Source organism: Nicotiana sylvestris, chromosome 3, assembly GCF_000393655.2.
Source record: "Nicotiana sylvestris chromosome 3, ASM39365v2, whole genome shotgun sequence".
In the NCBI taxonomy this organism is placed as follows: domain Eukaryota; kingdom Viridiplantae; phylum Streptophyta; class Magnoliopsida; order Solanales; family Solanaceae; genus Nicotiana; species Nicotiana sylvestris.
Window position 1 is genome coordinate 72,939,055 of NC_091059.1, and position 7,940 is coordinate 72,946,994.

A 7,940-nucleotide genomic window follows, 5' to 3' on the forward strand; every position below is an offset into this window, starting at 1 on the left:
CATGTTGTACATGTAAAATACTTGTTTATTAATTGACAGTAATTTTAAGCCTACTTAACTGATCTGCTAAATTATTATCTTTTCCTTTAATATGTTCAAAAACCAGATTATATATTGATATAGTATCTATAAAATATGACCATCTTCTTCTACTACTGTTCTTTGCATTTATTTTCTGGTGAAATTTAACTATGGCTTCACAATCAGTTCTAATTGTTACTTCTTGTTTATTTAATATATAAAATTTAAAATTATTTAATCCGTAAATTACAGCTAATATCTCTGCATCTATACTACTCATATTTCCTTTTTCTTTATATTTACCACTTTGATAAGCACATATTTTTCCTGTGCTCTTATCACTATATTTATTTGGTTTTGCTTTTAAAACTGCTCTCCATCCTTCAAAACTACCGTCTGTTTCTATTATCAAGTAGTCTGTTTCCAGTGGCATATTTAAATCAGGAATTTTTTTTATTTTTTCTTTAATGTTTTGTACTAATTTAATGTCTTCTGTGTTAAAATATTTTTGTCCTGTAGCTCCTGTCTTAGCATATAATGGTTCTGCTATTTTTCCTAAGTCTTTAATAAAGTTTCTCGCATAATTTACTATTCCCGAAAACTTTTGTAACTCTTTGGTACTATCTAATTTATCTGGCATTTCTAGGGCCTTTTTAGCTATATGGGGTTGTAATTTAATTTTTTCTTCCACTAAGATTACTCCTAGAAAATTTATATAATTCATACATATTTCCATCTTCTTTTTACTAATTATTATTCCATTATCTACAAATAATCTAAATATTATCTGTAAATGTCCTAAATGTTCTTTAATATCTTTACTAAATACTAGTATATCATCTACATATACTAATACAAATCTCTTATATTATCCAAATATACTATCCATTTTTCGTTAAAAAATTGGTGGAGCTGTTTTTAGTCCGAACGACATTACTAGCCATTCGAAGTGTCCTTCTGGACAAGTAAATGCAGTCCACTCAATGCTTTCTTCATGCATCTTTACTTGCCAATACCCTGATTTACAGTCAAACTTGCTGAATATCCTTTTTCCTTGTATTCTATTTATTAGTTCTGTTTTATCAGGTAACTTATATTCATCTATTCTAGTGTTATCATTAAGTCTTTTGTAGTTTATTACCATTCTCGCTTTTCCTCTTACTATCTCACTATGGTTTCTAACCATAAAGACTGCTGACCTGTGTTTAGAAGTGAATCTTCTTATTACTCCTTAATTTGAATTTTGAAGTCTTCTAGATCTTGATTTGTAGCTTCTATTGAGGCTGTTTTAATTATATATTCTGGATTAATTATATCTAGTTTACACATAACTTTATTGTTTTCTCAATGTTTTAAAAGTTTTTCTCCTATTATTTCTATTTCATCTAATATTTTTATTATATTATCTATATCCTTTTTGTTCATTATTATTCCTATTTTTTGTAGTCTTGTTTTAAAATTGTATAATTCTATTTCAATATCTATTAAAGTATAGTCTTTTTCTAATATATCTCTATCTTCATTTTCTTCTAGTATTAAGGTTTTAGATTCTTCTTTAATCTTACAGCATATATTTTTATCTTTACACTCTTTACAACATTCTTTTTGATTTTCTTGCAAGTTTTTCTGGCTTGCGTTCAGTCGTTTTCTTATCCTGGTTGCAGTTTCTATTGTTTGTACTGGTGTTTGTGTAATATTTTTATAGAATATTACTCAATCTCTACTGAGTAGACAACTACCATTATTATATAATATAAAACTTAATCCTAGTACAAAGTCTACATTTATGTTTAAGTCTCTTACCCAGATTTTATCTACCTTGTAGCTGGGTTTATAGAAATCTAAACATGTATTTATAAAGCTAATATGTGATTTATCTATATAATGTCTGTATATATTATGGGTTCCATCCATCTGCATAGCTGCAACTGGCTTTTCCTAGGTTTTGATTAGATTTGAGGGAACTATCTTTTTATTTATTATACATCTTGTGGACCCGGAATCTACTAGAGCTAACGTTTCTATTTCATAATCTTCTATTTTGATTCTTGCTAAAATCTTTATTGTACTTAATTTTTTATCTTGATTACATATTAGTGTATCATAATTTTCAATACTCATTAGTTCTTCTTCTACTGTTGTTATGTTTTCTTTTATATCTTTTAATTTGTCTGTTCCCTTTTCCATTTTCTGTTTTCTTTTTTCTAGTTCATTTATTCTAGCTTCTAATGTCATTATTCCCAAATTCATGGTATGATCATTTATTTCTTGGTATTTTTCTTCTTTATTTATTTTTTGTTTCAAAATCTTTTTCTATACATGAAATACATCCTTCTAGATAGCATAATTTACATTTAACTCTTCTATTTCTACTAGGGTACCATTTGCATATAAAACACTGATTACTATCTAATCCTTTATTTCTTTCAAAATTATTGGTATATTCTTCTGATATGTTTACAAAGGTATTTTCTTCTAAATCTAATTTTTCTAATCCTATTTCATTTATTAATTCTTCCTCTTCTGATTCTGAGGTATCTATTTGAGTTTTTTCTTCTATATCTACGCTTACTATAGAGTATATACTTTCCTTATCTGACATATATTCATCTACATTTATTAGGGTTTCTTGAAAATCTTCTATTAACTGTGAATTTCTTGTTTTATTATTAATTCTTTTTAGGCATGTATTTGCTAAGTGTTCTACACTACCGCAAGTGAAAGATTCTAGTTTATTTTTATAGTTTCTATCTGTTCTATACTTTCTAACATGTCTATTCCTATCTAGATAGAGTTTTCTAGCTAATGATTTTCTAAGATAATAATTTTTTCTATTGTATCCCTTGTTGTATTGAGGTCTATATTTTCTATATTTCTTCTTTCTATATTCATTTTTGTCATAGCTTTGTGTTGTATACACAGTTGATCTACAGAAACTCATATTATTCTATTTTAGTTGTTTTTGTATCTGTAAATTGGTACATTTTTCTTGTAGTATTTCCATTATATGTTGTATTTTGTGCCCTATAGACCATTTTGCATGTGGATTTTGTATTACACCTTCTCTTTTATACCATCGTTCTTCTATTTCTCTTCCTAAGACTCCTGGTAGTTTATTAAATAACTTTTTACCTAGATCTTGATCAAAAGCATTTCCACTAATAGTACAGTAATAAAAATAATCATTTAAATTTTTTTTATATGAAACCAACTGCTTATACTTAATTGTTCTAATTTTATTAAAGCGTTCTTTTGTAATACTACTAATCCACTATTTGGATCTTCGCATGTAATCAAGGTATGTATTTTATTTGTAAAATTATAAGGATTTGGTCCCATTGCTATTAACATTTGAAAATCTTGTGAAAATTCTGATTTATAGGCTTCCCATAAGCCCTTTGTTGATTCTCCTAAGAAGGTCTCCATGTATTTATACATTGTTTATGCGTCTGTGTCATTATAAGTTTTTATAAAGTCTGCTACTACTATTCTTTTCCATAGGTCTATTACTGAGTTCCATATTTGTGGATCATGAGCTGCTATATTTAATATTTTACCCTTACTTCCTCCTTCCTGTAGTCTTATAGGTTCTTCTATAGGCATTATTTTTCCTGATGGTTTTACATTTTCTATTTCTGTTTCTTGATCTATTCTATATTCTCTTTTTCTAGGTACATTTCATGTGCTAGTATCTATGGTACTTTGGTAAGTTGTCCTCTGAAACGGGTTTGGGCTAGAACTAGTTGATTCTATTAATTCTTTTAAACTTATTAGAGATTCTGTCTCTATTTCTTCATAACTATCTTGTATCTCTTCAAATATTTTATCGAATTTATCTGATTTTTTCTGTGAAATATTTTCTTTTCTATATCCCCAATTATCTGTTCTTAATTCACATTCCTTGAAATGCCCTTCTACTTTGTTTAAAGTTAATTTTCCAAGTTTACACCCCTTACATTGGAAAGTCTTATTTCTATTTTCTTTAACTAGCCTTCTTGCTTTTTCTAATGCTATGTCTACCTCGAATTCGTCTTGTATTATTTCAATATTCATAAATTCAGTATCATTATCTTCCATCGTACTTTCAGTTCCATTATCTATTTCTCTTTGGGTAGAATAATTATAATTGATAAACCTAATTGATGTTTCTCCTTTAGAGTTTGTATACATTAAGTGAGATTCTGGTTTGAATATTTTTGGCTTTGCAAAATTTTCTAGATTCTATTCTAATCCAGCATATTCTTCTAGGTTTATCTTAAGAGGTTTTATTAATTTTATCCCTTTATTTTCCATTACTTTGACTACATCGTCTACCTTAATTTTAAATTTTGTATTACTATTTGTTGCCATTTTTCCTATGAAACCTACACATATCAGTAAATTATTTTCATTATTCATTTCTTCATATCCCTTAGTCTGTATTCCTATTTTGATGTTTTTTCCAAATTCTGCTAGATTTATCATGAAATCTTGGCTAATATAAAATATTCCTCCATTATTTGTCATGTCCACTTCTGTTAAACCTATTATAGATTTCTTTTGATCTCACCATCTGTCATCATATACTACTATTAGTACTTTAGTTCCTAAATTCTTTCTAGTTAGCCCTTTTAATCCGATTACTATTAATCCCATATGCATTAAATTCTTTTTATAATTTTTAATTTGTCGTACTGATTCTGGATTAATTAAATTTAATGTTACAACCTTATTTCCTATAGCTGATAATTGCTCTTCTCTATAATGTCTATATAATTGAGAGTTATTTGAAAAATATCCTGTATTATATAGTATTCTCGGATTGAGTAACATTAGTTGATTTTGTTGAAAGATTTGTATATCTTTGTCTATATCTATTATTTCGTCTAATTTCTGATATTCTTCTTGTCTTTTTCTAGTTAGAATTCTAGCTAACATGTTATTACCTATTCTATTATCTGAAAAACTTATTCGTGATCTTTCTTGGTTTGTTGTTCTTGACCTACCAGGAAAAAGGTCCATTTTTGTGGTTTTCTTATTTTAATTTTATCTTTTTGCGGTGTTATTCCAACTCTTTTTAATTGTTCTATTAGATTATCTACTTTTATGATTTCAGTCTTTATTTCCTTTTCTTTAATAATTTTATCTAGCTTTTTATTAATTTCTATAAGTAATACTATTATAGTATTATTCTGTTTTATTATTGTTTGATCTGTTTTTTCCTGGGGAGTATAAGTAGTCAGTCCTTTTGGATTGGGTTGAATTCTTTCTGTGAACTTTAATGCTTCTTCATATACTGGATCTAGTTCTAGTTGTAACTCACTCATGAAAGAGCGATTTCTTTTATTGTGTCTATCTTTTCCTTTAAGATATTTATCTCACTTTTTAATACTTCTACCTGGTGTGTTATTTTTTCCACTAATCTGGTTGTTTGTATTTCTAATTCTTTAGGCTTTTCTGTAATAGTCTTAATTAATTTTTCTATTTCATTACCATATTATCTAAATTATGAACTGAAATTACCCCTTTACTATTTTTTTTAATCCACTCTGTTCATCTCTTATTCCCAATCTTTTAAAGATTTTAACACTTTTCTTATTTCTTTAACCTCACCCCGGCCATGGTTAAACACTTATACCCTTCTTAATTATTTTCGGGTTTTACTTAACCAGTTTCTCCTAGGAATTTACAGGTTAATCCATCATAATTGTTAAGAAATTGGGAAGCTAATCATATACTAAGAGTGTCTAATAATCGATCAGAGAAAAAGATTTATATATATATTCGTTAATAAATTCAGTAGTTAGGCTATGTAGAAAAGTGAAAGTGAAAGTTTGGTGAATTTATATTGGTTTATGAGGTATTTGATCGGTGGGTTAGTTGAAAGAAACGGAGTCCAAATTCCATGTTCATTGTCCTATTTTATTGCTTTAATTAAGAATTTGGCAGAAGTAGCCAATTTCAAGTGTTGTTTTAGGATTCAGATAGTTTCCTTCCTTTAGTACTACAATGGTGCTTCCTTCATGATAAATAGGTAAACAATTTAAAACAAATATTCCACAGGACGATTTCTTCAATCTTGGTTTCTATAATATCTTCACATCGCAGCATGCCGCAGGCGTGATAAAAGAATTATCGTGGCTATGAGTACGATTCCCGTGACGTAGTTATGATACTTAATTTCAAATTTAGATTTAAATAGGAGTATTCTTAGTTTGCTTTTAGTGAAACACAAATCTTTTAAAATAAATTGAGGTGTGTCATCCACAAATGAATCCTATAATCTATGGCCCTCACATAAATACAAAACTAATGTAGTAAACACTTATGAACCTCGTAGTGTTGCTTTAGGCGCGATTAATAAACCATCTTGATTATGGGTACGGTTCTCATGACATAGTTATGATGACTAATTCCCAAATTTGGGTATGCATTTCATGTAACCCGATCACAATAACTTTGAATAATATTAATAAATAAATATTTCGCGAATAGCGGGTGCATTTCAAGTAGTGTGGTTTGCGGTGTGTTCAAAGACGGTAAGTGTACGACAATCGTAACTTGTTCAAGAAATAATTCCATAAATCCTAAAAAGTGATTTAAATAAATAAAAGTGGTTATAAAGTTAAAAATGCACATTAGTTTTAAAACGTGTAGTAAATCAGATAATAGGCCAATTATTAATAGTTTAAGCGATCGTGCTCGAACCACAGAACCCGGGAATGCCTAATACCTTCTCCCAGGTTAACAGATTTCCTTATCTAGAATTTCTGGTTTCGCAGGCTTTTAAATAAAGTCAAAATTCTTCTCGAATTGGGATTTAAAAATAAATCGGTGAGTTGGGACATCAAAATAAACTATCTCAAGTGGCGACTCTGAAAAATAAATAAAATAATCCCATTTTGAATAATGTCACTTAAAGTAAAAAGTCCCTTATACTCCCCTCTCGGGTGGTAAAAAAGAAGGTGTGACAACTTTGGCGACTCTGCTGGGGATCATATCCAAGAACTTTCGGTTCAAGGTTCAAGAATTTGAGCTTAGAATAACTGTTATACATGGCTTTCTTTATTATCTGATTTGTACATGTGTTTACCGTGAAAATGGTAACAATAATTAAATTTTTAAATGAGACTCTAAAAATATGTGATCTATTTTTATGGTAGTTGTTAGAGCAGTTGATGCTAAGAGTATGAAGTTTAACAAAGAGATACAAGCTAAAACGGGACAGGAATCAAACCGAGGGGCTTGCCGCCCGGGCTTCGGACTGGTCGATGAGGGGCCTCGGGGTCAATATTCGGCTCGAGGTTGAGCTATCGGGGGTAACTGGGAAGGGGATAACAATTAGAAAATAATTGAACAAGGCTCTTAATGGCCTGTATTGAGCAATAAATGAAGAACAAGTATGAAAGCAATGAATGCTAATGAGTTAGAGAGAGAGAGAGAGAGAGAGAGAGAGAGAGAGAGAGAGAGAGATTATTGATCTTATGTGGAATAGCTGGAGCTCTACCTTACAAAGTGCTAACAACTCCCCTTTTATAAGAGGGGGCAGCCCAAACTCAGTACAAGATACGTTGAGTGATAAAGTAAACAGGATGGGGTAGATAACTAGCTTCATGACTTATACGTAGGCTAATGTTAGGCTTCCCAGGTAGACTTGATCGATTCCGGATGCACTCTTCGGATGTTTCCCATATTCGTCAGAGTTTCGGCTGATATTATCCTCGGTCGGTATCATAGATCTTGAGGGAAGTAACTGGCTCGAGGTCCCGAGCCTCCGAGGCGACCTCCTGAAGCAATTTGTTAATGAGAAATTGGTCTTCTAATTTCCCCGTACACAGATAGTCTCCGCATTTCTTAGAGGGGAGAGATAAGAAATGATTTTGACATCCCACTTATGGGCTCCCAAAATGACGTCGTGCTGATGGCGCAGCCCCTTTTTA